The 13,018-nt window shown below is 38.2% G+C and overlaps 1 long non-coding RNA gene across 1 annotated transcript; it reads right to left on the minus strand.

Annotated features, from left to right (window-relative positions):
- Positions 1–816: 816 nt before the first annotated feature.
- LOC120440953 lies at positions 817–4,301 on the minus strand. The gene is made up of 3 exons (XR_005613658.1): positions 4,239–4,301; positions 1,245–1,430; positions 817–942 (listed from the first exon to the last, which is right to left on the minus strand). It is a non-coding gene; the product is annotated as an uncharacterized LOC120440953 (long non-coding RNA).
- Between the last annotated feature and the right edge of the window lie 8,717 nt (positions 4,302–13,018).

A 13,018-nucleotide genomic window follows, 5' to 3' on the forward strand; every position in this document is an offset into this window, starting at 1 on the left:
AGGCCTTAAGCAACCATGAGCCACTGATAAGCGTGACACATTAGTATTAATAAGCATGTAAAAGTGGACTTGTTAAACAGCTATGAGTCACTGATAAGAAAAAAACAATGAGCACGCAATAAAGTGGACTTGTTAGGGAGAGATTGCCATGAGAGTTAAAACACAAAGTTTACCAGTAATGTTTTCACAGATGTGTATTTAATGAATCATTTACGTTAAATCACCCATGATGCATTAGGAAATGTCTACACAGTTATACATGGGCCAAGTTTTAGAAACAATTACTCCTGTATGGACCAATCACATGTTATAAATACAGTACAAATTTGACTTAATCAAAACAAAAACAGTAAATTGGATGATCCATCACAAATCTCTAAAATTTACTGTTTTTCATCCGCACAATGATTTTGGTTTGTGCTGATATCTTTGGAAAAAGGTTTCTTGACTGACAAGTTGGGATCTAACATCACAAACTGATATCTGGTACCACAATGTACCAAATGAAAATGGGCCTCTGTAGATGTCATGGTTCCCTTGCCCCCTTTTGCTGGCCTGCTTCTTTCTCTCTCTCTCCTCTTTCGGTGTGTGCCTGTGTTGTTGTCCGTGTGTTTGTCTTTTTTAGGGGATGCTCCTCCACCTTCCTGTCCTTCAGTCACTTGTCAACAATCAGCTGATTACTCGCCTGTTCCTCACGAGGTCTTCATGCTGGCTTCTAAACAACCAGATCATTGCATTACCAAGGTAATGTATCATGCCACAGTCATGTCACATTTTCCATCAGTTCTTGCCTTTACTCACTCTCTGTTTCTGTGCAGACGTTTCAGCGTTACGGATCTCCGCAACCTTCTGTGACAGTGTCTGAGTGTGCCTTCAGACAACCTTCACTACCTCTGCCCCGTCTCCTGGAGCCCACAGTGTTTATCCTGTATTCATAACTATCTGCAAATAAACCTGTTAAACTTTACCACAGTGTCTCATCATCATTCTGTTGTTTTCATAGCAGTACACTGTAGAAATAATGGACTGTGTATTATGTATTGAGGTCATAGTGAATGTAGTTTATTCGTGTGTGTCGTAGTATGATTTTGTTGTTGATAGGATGTAAGATTACAAAATAGAAAATAGTCCTGGGATGGGAACAAAGAACTGGGGTGCAGGGAAGTGGGCAATTAACCCCCACCCCCAGGACAGTAGCAAAATTTACTGAGGGTGAGGGGCAGGCAATTGCCAATGGACATTACCTTAAAAGGAGAAGGGAGTCAGGGTGTCAGCACCCCTGGCCACTGTCCCAATGTTTTTCCATTGTGGGGGGTTTACTGTAGGAATTGGAGACTAGAGACTATAACTGTAGCTGTTGTGTGAAACTCTTCAGATCAGCCTTTAGAGCAGGACTGCACAGGATTCAGTGTGCTGATCTCCAGATGCATCTGTAAGGAAACTGGGTAATAAAATGTGTGAAATTTGGAAACATCTCTGCATGATCTCTACCAAGACAAAAAGAATCGGAGAGACCGACGTTGTCTCAACAACACTTATGTAGATATTCCACTAAATCTCATTTGTGATTTACAGTGATGGGAATAACAGAGTTACAAGTAACGGCGTTACTAAGGGCGTTACGTTTTTCAGTAACAAGTAATCCAACTAATTACTATTTCTATCGTTACAACGCCGTTACCGTTACTAACAAGAAAATGCGGTGCGGTCGCGTTACTATTTTTTAACAAACAGACGGTTGAAGCTGTCTATGTAAGTAATCTGGGCGCTACAGCTTTAAGCAGCTGCGCGCGCTCCCGCGGACGGTGATCACTTTCTGGCCGATGATCACTTTTTGGCACAACACCTGCAGCTAAGGGGGCAAAACAATCACATGAGTGCTGCTGTTTGACTGAGGAAGAATAAAGTAGTCGTGGTAAGCCAATCACATGACCACTTCAAGGTGATATATGTCAGTTTTTAAATTGTGTTGATAGGCCACGTAAAACCAGAGTCATGATAAACAATATATACGCAGCTTTTTCCTCAATAGTTTCGTCACGTTTACTGTCTAAGGACAGCACTAGCAAGCACTCTCTGCTTATGACCAAAAAACCCCAAAACAAAACAAAAAACAGCCCTTTTGTGTTGGTGGAAAAATGCACCATGTCGACCAATCAAAAATGATATGGCAACATGACATTTGGTTGTTTAGGAAGAGGGGGACGTTTTAGGAGTGACGGCGAGAGAGGGAGAGAGAGAGAGAGAGAGAGAGAGAAAGAAAGACAGCAGAAAAAGAGAGAGCGAATTTTGAAATGTGAGAGATTTGTGACGTTTAGCGTGTTTGGAGAGTGTAGTTAATGTGTTGTCTTGTGTAGTTAGTGTGTAGTGTTGTGGATAGTTTTGTGTTGTGTGTCAGAACAATGAGGCGACTGCTGTCTCCAGGTAGAAAACAGGAGTGATGCACCTCCTGCTGTCAGACCTGCAGGTATCAGGCTGTATAGTGGACAGAAATATTTGGAGTGGCACAAATAATTTGTGTGGTATCTTATTGAATGCAGAACACCTGATTGTTATGTAAATAGTTTGAAATGGTTATTTAAAAAAGGGGGTAAAAGGTAAATGGCTGCATATAACTTTGTTGTTTGCAAAACTTAAACTTAAAGTTATGAAATATGATTCAATAAACATGTTTGTGGTTGTTACAGTAAAAAATATAACTTTTTCTACTCTGATTTTATGTTTTTTGTCTGATTTTAGATCAATTGTGTTAATACAGTATGTCAAAATGAAAACATAACTGTAAATTCAGACACGTGAGGTTGTGCTGAAAAGGATGATACCAAACATGGCAAAGTAAATAGTTTTTAAAGGTGAAATGTAGAGGGAAAATCAAAAGTAGTTAAAAATGGCCAATTATAACCTGGACCCCAGAGGGTTAAACATTTTTTTAATGTAACGCAATAGTTACTTTTCAAGTAATTAATTACTTTTAGAATCTTGTAACTCAGTTACTAACTCAGTTACTTTTTTGAAGAAGTAACTAGTAACTATAATTAATTACTTAGTCAAAGTAACTTGCCCGACACTGGTGATTTATGATAAATGTTACCATTAATTATTTATATTTCTTTATGCTTCTGATTAATTTAGTAAAACATCAAAAAGATTTTTACTGTTGTCAGAAAATAAGACATTTCTAATTCTCTACAAACTTTTGAGCTGTAGTCTAGATTGCAATAATAGTGTATGGTTATTGTTTATAGCAGATGAAATAGAAGTATCAGGACAGGGTGTGAATAAAAGTTATGAGTTGTGTTGCTGCAGAGAAAGTTGTTGCAGAGAAAGTTGTTCACTCTGGTGAGGTCTAATGAGTCTAATGGGAGGCTGAGCCTTCAGCTTTCTTGTCCCTGTCCTGTGTAACCAGAAACGCTCTCGTCTTTTAACATTAAACTCATAACTTTCCTTTTTGTAACAACTTCCTGTTTAAAAGAGAAGTTTAGTTTTTAGCTTTATGAAAATGGCTGTGCTAGGTTATTGTTGTCACTGTACACTCGCTCAGTCATCATCCTTTTCTAATTTAGAGATGCATCCTGTTTAATGGTGCGAATTTAAGGATGTAGCAGTTGTAGGTCCAACTGTCAGAAAAAAGGGCTTTCACATTGCACGAGTTTCTAAAACTCTGTGCCTCTGTTTCCTTTCACACTGACTGTGAGCCTTTAATGTACTTCCAACGTAATTTAGAGAAACAGAGAAACATATGTCAATACTAAGCTGTTAAGAGGCTACTTACAATAATCTGTCTTCTTGAACTGAAACCTGTATACAGTCTGTGATCAGCTGATCTTGACCTGAGGTTTACTGCTTTTTGTGGATTTACACATCTGAATCCAACAAGATGTACACAAATGTTTCATGATGTCCATCCCATACACTGTCTTTACACTGTTTAAGCCGGAGATGTCAAACTGATTTTTACATCGAGGGCTACATACATGCCACCAGTGAAAATCTTCTGTGTAAAGTAGTTTAACTGCACATTTCACTTCTGAGCTATCTCAATATTGGAAAAGAAGTGCAATTTCAACAGTATGTCTCAGTTTTCTCTACTATGAAAAAACACAAGGGAAGTGTTTCTGGGGAGACAATAAGGTGACGGACCAGTTGCAAGAATCCAAAACATTGTAGGCGTGTTTTATCATGATTCATATAATACTGATGACGAATTTTTAGGCTAATAGTTAGGCTAACACACTTACCTCTCATATTTTCTTTCCTCACCAAACTGATAGATCCTCCAGTTCTTTTAAGTGTCTCCCAGCGCAATTCTTAGCATATTTTGGTTCCTGCAACTGGTCCGTTGGGTTATTGTCTCCCCAGAAACACTTGCCTTGTTCTTTTGGAAATCAGTTTTTTCCTATTTCTGTTGTCGTTTTTCCTATTTCTGTTTTGTTTTTTCCTATTTCCGTTGTCGTTTTTCCTATTTCCGTTGTGTTTTGTGTGCTTTTGCAGGGTTTTTCTTATTGCTGGTGTTTTCTGAAGTTGCAGTCTGTTTGGCCTCTCAGGGCCACCGCAGTACAGTCCCCCCAAAAAGTTTTTTTTTTATTTAACCCAACAACATAGTTGGTTAAATCATACAAAAAAAAACAAAATTTTGGGACCATAAAAGAGGTAAAAATAACAGAACTCTACTCAAAGTTAACAACAACCAATACTGATACCTCAAACAAACTGACCTCACTAAACGAGACAAAGGGGGAAACTTAAATAGTGGCTGATCAGCCCACAAAAATCACTAAAAGGGGTAAAACACACAAAAACCTAACTGAGACCAAAACCAGTTATTTATTGTCCTGTAAATTAAACCTTGTATTTAAATAAAGACCAATGTGAATGCAGTGTTGTGTGTAAGCCTCTACACTGATATTACCACTGTGTGGCTGTAACTGCAGCCATCACACCGCCTAAGGGTAAGCCAAGTTATTTAAAAAAAGACAATTCAAAAAGTCTTGAAAAATAAAACTGAAAAATAGAAATAAAGAATAAAAATCCGCAATCCACTCTCTAACAACAGTCTCCTGCTTCCCTACAGATCAACACGTTCTCACTCCTAATTCGTCATATCTGCGACGCCCATACAGCATGTATCACTTCTCAATTATTTATTGCACTTCTTGCTCATCAGTGAGGTACTTTTAGTGCTTTATCTATGTTTGTGTGGGGACTTGTTATAAATCAGTCTTCAACCTTTAATCTCTCTCTGAAAATGACTGGGATTAAATGCAATATAATAAAGCTTTCCTGAAACTGTGTCTTGTCATGATCTCCAGTGCTGCCACATCATAGGATCTCCTGTGCAGGGCTTCTCAAACGTTGGTTGTTTTTATAACTCATCTCACCTTCTGCTCTTGTGTCTGCTGTGATAAGCCTTTTATACTCACCCATTTTATTTCCATTTCTGTTTCTCACTATTTCTCTTAACAAGATTAAACCAGAATCAAGGTATGACTCAAGTATGTGAGGAAATTTGACACTAATTGGTACCTGCGGTCTTTCTTCTGTTACATACCACACCCCAAAGAAAGGACACACATAATACAGACACATTTTCAGTGACCCAAATAACGTTCATACACGCTCCGTATCATAACCTCCTTTTTGTTTGTGTTTAAGCAGGTGATTTAACATAAGGATTAAAATAGAAAGAAAAATCCTTGAAATAACCCATGTGTGTGAAATACATAATAAAAAACATAAAATAAATAAATATGTCAAATCCCCTGAGATCCAGCCTCACAATCACTTGTTTTATCATTACTAAAGGAAGTTTATTTACTTCACAGACCCAGTGATGCCCATTCAGTTTCATTATCCAGAAAATAACAGCTGATGCTCACACTTCTGTTTAAGACACAGTCCAATCTTAGGTTCCTCACCCTGAGTGGAACAATGGGTCTATGTGAGTACAGCTGCCTTTTTCAAATCATGTCTACATCATATGAGTTCATGATTCTAGCATTACAGAAAATTTCTTAATATTTCCAGACTGAGCTGTGGTAAGATCTTTTGTTTTCTTTCTTGTGTTTCAGTGACAACTTTAGCCATCGCAGCCGGGCAGGTAACAAACCTATTTGCTTATTTATTTATTTTTATCCCTAAAACTCATAAGTAAAGTCATACATATCAAGACATGTATTCATTGTGAAGCATCCTGATGATCAGTAACCAAGTGTTTCTTCCTGGTCTCCGGTACAGCAGTGATCTCTGCTCCTATTGTCCTGGGGGCTGTTGGTTTCATCTCAGCTGGAATAGCAACTGCAGTTGCTGTGGCCAATGGAGGAATGGCAGCAGGTAGTGCGGTGGCTGTTTTGCACTCAGCAGGTAAAAATAATAATAATAATAATAATAATAATAATAATAATAATAATAATAATAATAATAATTTTCCCAGCAATTACTCAAAAATCGTTATTATGATAAACCTGAAAGATCAGTGAAACAATAACATGTGACTGTGCTGCAGTGAGGATAATACGATGGAGTATTAGGGCCACGTTAAGAAAAGTATTATCGATCATTTTGAGAATAAAGTCGAAATGTGGAGATTGCAGCAGTCTCAAGGCAAGCTGCCATGGTTGCTAATGTATATCATGTGAGTTTGTGAAATTGTACTTCAGAATCGGTTTTAGTAACAAGGAAACATGAGCTAAAATAACCAGAACACAACTTTAAAATGCTTTTCACCAGGGGTTTTAGTTCATGAGCTAAAACTCCCTGGTTTTAGCTCATAAACACAGTGTGGTATAAGTATTAGGTTGTACCAAAAAAAAGGGCTGGTAATGGACAGATGCGAGGTTATCGATGGTTGCACCCTCGTGCAATAAAGAGGTTGAATGTTGTATCACAAGACGGCTGATCAGTTTTTTTTCACTAACTCATCTAAATAAGGACTTTTGTAGCGGATATAGTAATCATAGCAGTTTATCTTGGAACAGTAATGTCCATATCAACAACTTTTTTCATTTCGTAGGATAAAGCCTCCCCGTCTTCTCTGTACCTCAGTTGCTTGATCTAACTCCTCAATCAGCTGTCCGGTATTCTGAAGCCTGTTTTCTCCCTGCAGGTATGGCAGGTCTATCTGGGACCGCCACCGCAGCCGTGGGCTCTGTTGGAGGAGCTATTGGAGGATTTTTGGCTGCTCTCATTTGAGACCAGGAAATTATGATAATCAGAAAGAAAAAATAATAATAAATGATATATTTAGCTGCGAATTGGAAACAGTTGCAATGGTTTCAACGTCGTACTTCAGTAGAGCTTGGCTGAAATTTGATTGCTGGTAATGCTGTGGTGTTTTATTATAAAACATGAACACTGTCAAATTATGCAACTTTGAATAAAGCCATAACAAAATAATGAAAGCGAATGGATGGATGGATGGATGGATGGATGGATGGATGGATGGATACTTATGTATCTGTCATCTGAAAAAAGTATGACATGGATCATTAAATATATAACTGAGTACCAAAGCTGACATATTTGCTTCTATAACTGGCAGAAAAATAAAGCGATCACGCACTGAGTGTCGCACATGATACAAATTCTACTTGTAAGCATAAATTATTTGGATTTTATTTATTTTTTTCACTGCATTATTATTATATTATAAAGAACATTTCTGTCAGAGGCTATAGCCACAAACATACTGCTTTCTTATTTTATACATGTGACCCCTTTGTAAATCCCACTTACACAACCACATTTACCAATATAAGCAAAGATGCAAAAGACAAAAATACAGAGAAACCACTCTACAGTTTGTGTTGCTCTCTGTCGCCTTCTGTTGTTCAGCTCTGAACATAAAGTTTTGTTACTGAGGAAAGGAAACCTTGCTTGCTATAAAAATCAGCCCATTTCACAGCAGACGCAGAGCAGATAAAGACTTTGACCCCGGCCAGTCATTTGAGTTCCTGTGCATAGATCGTCTTTGACAAAAACCAGCTGAGCTATGGCCCAGTTAGATGTTAATGTGTGTTCTTATGTTGTGTTATAGTGACAGCTGTGTGTACTGCTGCAGGAGCAAGTAAGCAGTTTATTTATCTTTAACTAATTTGAATCAAAGCCCATGTCTGATACATGTCTTGTCTTCCTGCAGTAGGTGCTGTAGTCGCTGCTCCTGCTCTTCTGGAAGCTGCAGGTTTCACCTCAGCTGGAATAGCTGCAGGCTCCTACGCTGCAGGCATGCTGCAGCTGCTAATGGAGGTGTGGCAGCCGGAAGTGTGGTGGCTATTTTGCAGTCAGCAGGTAAATAAATAATTAGACGTTTTATTAGGATTTTAACTTGCAACAACATGCAAAAGGAAAAGGTTCATGAAAATATCACAATTTTAGATTAGATAATGACACTGTTGTATCATTATGATAATAAATATAACAATGACATCGTCAGTGATATCATTAATGATAACGATTACTAATGATGATGATAAAGATACAGTACACTGTGATCTCAGCAGGACTGAAGTGATATTTACTTATTAGGCACAAAGCACAAGTATTTCTCAGCTTCTTTGTGTAATGGTGCTGCAGGTGCAGCTGGTCTGTCAGCTACTGCTGGTGCTGCTGTGGCTGGTGCTGGAGCAGCAGTGGGATGGTTGGCGAGTTTCATCAGCTGAAAATCATGAACAATTTATATATTTGCTTTATGCCGAAACTGGAAAACTTGTTATTCTGCTCAAGCTTGTTTTCATCATTGTGTTGTGTTTTCATTATTTTCATTATGATGCATTTATATTAAAAATAAGTATTATGGTGCACAGCTTTAAACCTCATGTGTATCATTAGTACAGCTAACTGTGTTAGCTGTACTAATGATACACAATGTTATTACAATGTCCTTGTAATATACGGCTACAAGGGCAAGACATGGTTTTGTGTACAAGTTTTTAAAGATGGACGACTGATAGTCAGATTTAAGGGTACAATCAGAACTGAACACAACTGGCATCTCTTTAGTTTTTCTCTCTTTTGGTTTACAGTTAAAAGGAAGACTGGCTATTTTAATGTGACCTCACAGATTATCTTCATCATATTACATGATTCCTGGGAGACCAAGATAATGAAAAAACAATATTAGTTGCTGCTACTGCTAACCCTCAACATCCAAGTAGATGCACCGATAGTATCAATTTTAAAATCCTACTTCACCTTGTTCTCGAGTTATCAGGACACATGGGTGTCTGTCAATGACCTCGACAAAGTTGAAGGCAGGCTGCTGTCCCTGCTTGAATGCTTGAGTCCTGAAGACATGGTAATGGTGACGGGGATCTCTAGTTCAGACTAAAGGAGAAAAAAAATGCTCCTGCCATTTTAAGACTCCCACAATTCAATAAAGATATTCTTTTGCATATTTATTTGACTTATATTTGCATAAGTAATTTGTTAACAATTTTTCTTATCTGGCCTCTGCACTCATACAGTATGTATCTTATCTCACTAATTTTTTGCACTTCTTGCTTGTTGGTAAGGTGCTTTTAATGCTTTGTCTGTACTTGTGTGGGGACTTGTTATAAAACAGTTTTCAACCTTAAATCTTTCTCTGCCTATAAGACCTTAATGAAAATGACTGAATTTTCCTTGTATTCAGTGAGCAGTGAGTTACCAATACTGCCATTTAATTTTGTCTTCTGCTCTTGTGTCTGGTGTGATAACTCTTGTATAATTTGCAGAGTGTGGCATGGTGGAAAAGAACTGAGAGAATCCTCCACTAAACATTTGAGTTCGAATTACTTTTCATTTTTTTACTAATTGCTTGCTTTGGTGTTTTGTGTCTTTGTGGGTGTGGGCCACACCCATGGGAGTGGAGATTCAACTCTAGTCCAGCTGCCAGCTATTTGGAGTTGAGTACAGGGAAGGGATTGGGAAGGATTTGAGCCCTTTTCTATAAAGGGGAGCGCAAACTGGAAGGAGGGGGTTGTTGTTGTTGTTGTTTTTGGGGTTTTTTGTGGGACACTGTTGCAGCAGGGAAGCCAGTTGACCTTGGAGACTCCAGGATGAAAAGTGCACATTTTAAAGGACATTTTTTTAACCTGGCGTGGTTTTGCTTTTAAAATAATCTAATGATGCTGGAGGGAGGACTCGTTTTAATTAGATTCATGTGGATCTGCTGGGATAAAAAGACTGGATTAGAGGCCCTCTGTGCCCAAGGAAAGGAAATTGGTCAAGATTTGGAGAAGTTTGAATTTGAGAGTGGAAGCCCCAGGATCTGGTGTAGAGACCCATCCTCTAACAAACGCCAGGCCTGATAAGGTGGATGGAAAGCCTGTTTTTGGCTACTTGTTCTTCTGATTGACCACCTTTCCCTGTTTGTAACCAGGCTAACGATCCTGACCCCGGCGGCTTTGGGCCTTGGATTCCAGGCCAGAGTTGTCCTCAGCCAGTAGCCTGACTTGGAGGAAGAAAACTAAATCTTGTGTACCCCATTGCAGTGTGAGTGTGGTGGTTTCTTACTGGTCAATATTAGAGCTTACTACGTTCTTGTACGGGAGCCCTTTTGGGCCGTATGTAACATTTAGTGTTTGTCGACAGGATATGTGACCAGTATGCCTTAGACTGATCAATATGGCTGATGAACTATCTGAAACCGTTAATATGGTGCCACCATTTTTTATTGGTGCACCTTGGGTACCAGAATTTTGTGGCCTTAACACTAATTATGAAGACTGGGAGAGCCAGATTAGTACAATGCTCCATGCTCAAAAGTGGTCTGTAGAACAGCAGTGTGATGTTGTGCTGAGTGCATTAGGAGAACCACAACGTGAAATCTTATTTTGGAGCAAGTGGAGCGGGATACGCCAGATAAGATCTTTCTTCAATTTAAAGAACTGTATGGGAACAAAACGGCTGTGGGTACCTTGCATGCCATGTTTTATGATTGCAGACAAAGGCCAGAAGAGCCTGTTAGAAAGTTCACTTTACATTTAAGGGAAATAGGCCATCGCCTGCAAATAAAAGAGCCACAATACCCTCGGCGTGCCGACCTGCACATGCATGATCAGTTTGTCTTGGGGCTCAGAGAGGGCGAGATACACCCGGTGCAGGTTTCACCTCTGGTGTCTGTTAAGGCATGACCTCTCTCATTTGAACACGTGTGTAAAGAGGCTTTGCAATCGGAAGCAGATGCTTTGCATAGCTCATATGAAAACTCTGCTTGTGCCATAGTAAAAGGAGATCTAAAGTGGCAGGATACCTTGAATTGGAATTTAAATAAATACATTTAAAGTGGAGATTCTCACAGAAATGAAGGAGCAAATTATGGACAACAAGAATACTCTTCAGGAGGAGCTGAGAGAATTTGTTTGACCAGCACCAATGCCACAGACATGTAAAAGAAAGCAGAAAAAAAATAATTTTTCTTACAATGGTAGATTGTTTACCTTCTCTAGTACTCCTGGTGTTACCAGATTTTAATTTTCACGTGCCAGTGAGACGTGAAAATTAACGGCCATAGGCCATATGGATGGCCTATGGCCGTCAGTGCCATCATTAACTCTTGGATGCCATACCTTTGACTTACTAATGGGAACTGCTTGTTAAACGAAGGCTGAGATGATTCCTTAATGACTTTGTTCATTGGAATGAAAAAATGGATATTTGATAACTCAGAAGTGAAAAGTTTCTACTGTGCTGAACAAGTGTTTTGCTTATGTGCAACTCTTGTACCCCCAATTTTTATGCTTGCTTTTTATGTTATTATTGTATTGTCTGTGAATGCAGAACAACAGTTTTATGGTGTATAGGACTGATTCAGAATTGATGTTTTTTTTCATTAAAATGGATTCATATAATACACATTTCTATCCATCAAAACAATAAAGGTTTACACCCTTATTGTTTTGTTATTTTCAGGCCAGAGACAAAGTTTTTATTCCACATGACATGTGTTCCATGAAGTTGGTACTGTTAACATTAACTTTTAAAACCAGCTGAATAGATCTGTAATTTATTACTTTGGTTTGATTTTTCAGTTTTTCTTTACAGGAAAAGATGGATAAGCTTGGTGTTAGTCCTTTCCACCAAGTTTGTTTTGTTAAAGCTGTTTTCTGCTTACAGTATGTGAATATCAAATAAAGTCTTATGAATCAAATCATGTCACTCTTTCATCACATGAATCACTTGTTTGTTTGTTTTAATTTTGTCAGATTCAAAGTTCAAACACTACAGATTTTAGACACTTTAGACCTAAAATTAATGTATATTTATTAGTCAAAAACATTCATTTGTGATAGTAAACGTATAACAAGTGTAACAACCTGAAAGTCTCCATGTGACAGTGAGAACATTGAGCTTAACAAGTAAGGTCCAGTTATTTGTTTTAACAAATCTTTCAAGCACATCTTCTAGTCCATTTGTAGGATTGTTGGCTGTCCACTTCAGAATACAAAAAGCAGAACAGGAGATTTTTGACTGCCTGACTTCTGTCTGTATTAAGAGCGGCCTTTGGTGTCATACTTCAGCTGCTGCATACGTTAATTGATTTTGTAACACCAAGACTTTATTATTTGAGACTGCTGTTAAGCAGGTCAAAACTGAAGTTTCATGCTCATCTGAGGCTACAGATATACAAAACCCGATTTACTTCACACCAGATCATTTCTCATATGTAGGAAAAGGTAAGTTCATTAAATGAAACTTAGAGGATCTTTGGCTCACGTCTTCATCTGGATGGTACAGCATAACCAGGTTAAGACAAATTTGTCTTCTCTAAAAAATATATTTGTGAGTGTTTTTCAGTGTTTTTAATTATTTGTTTTAATTTTGTTTATTTTTCATTGTCCATTGTGGCCTGGTAAACATTTTATCAATATATATTTCATAAGGTCATTGTTAAATATTTACGAGAAATCAGGCATTATACAGTGTGTAAACTTCAGTCCAGTGTGATTCGGATGCTCACCAGAAAATGTAGCCAGATATCAGCTGGGTTTAGATACATTTCAGATAAGATAACCTTTGTTAGTCCCAGAGTTGGGAAATTCAA

Source organism: Oreochromis aureus, linkage group 7 (assembly GCF_013358895.1).
Source record: "Oreochromis aureus strain Israel breed Guangdong linkage group 7, ZZ_aureus, whole genome shotgun sequence".
NCBI lineage: Eukaryota > Metazoa > Chordata > Actinopteri > Cichliformes > Cichlidae > Oreochromis > Oreochromis aureus.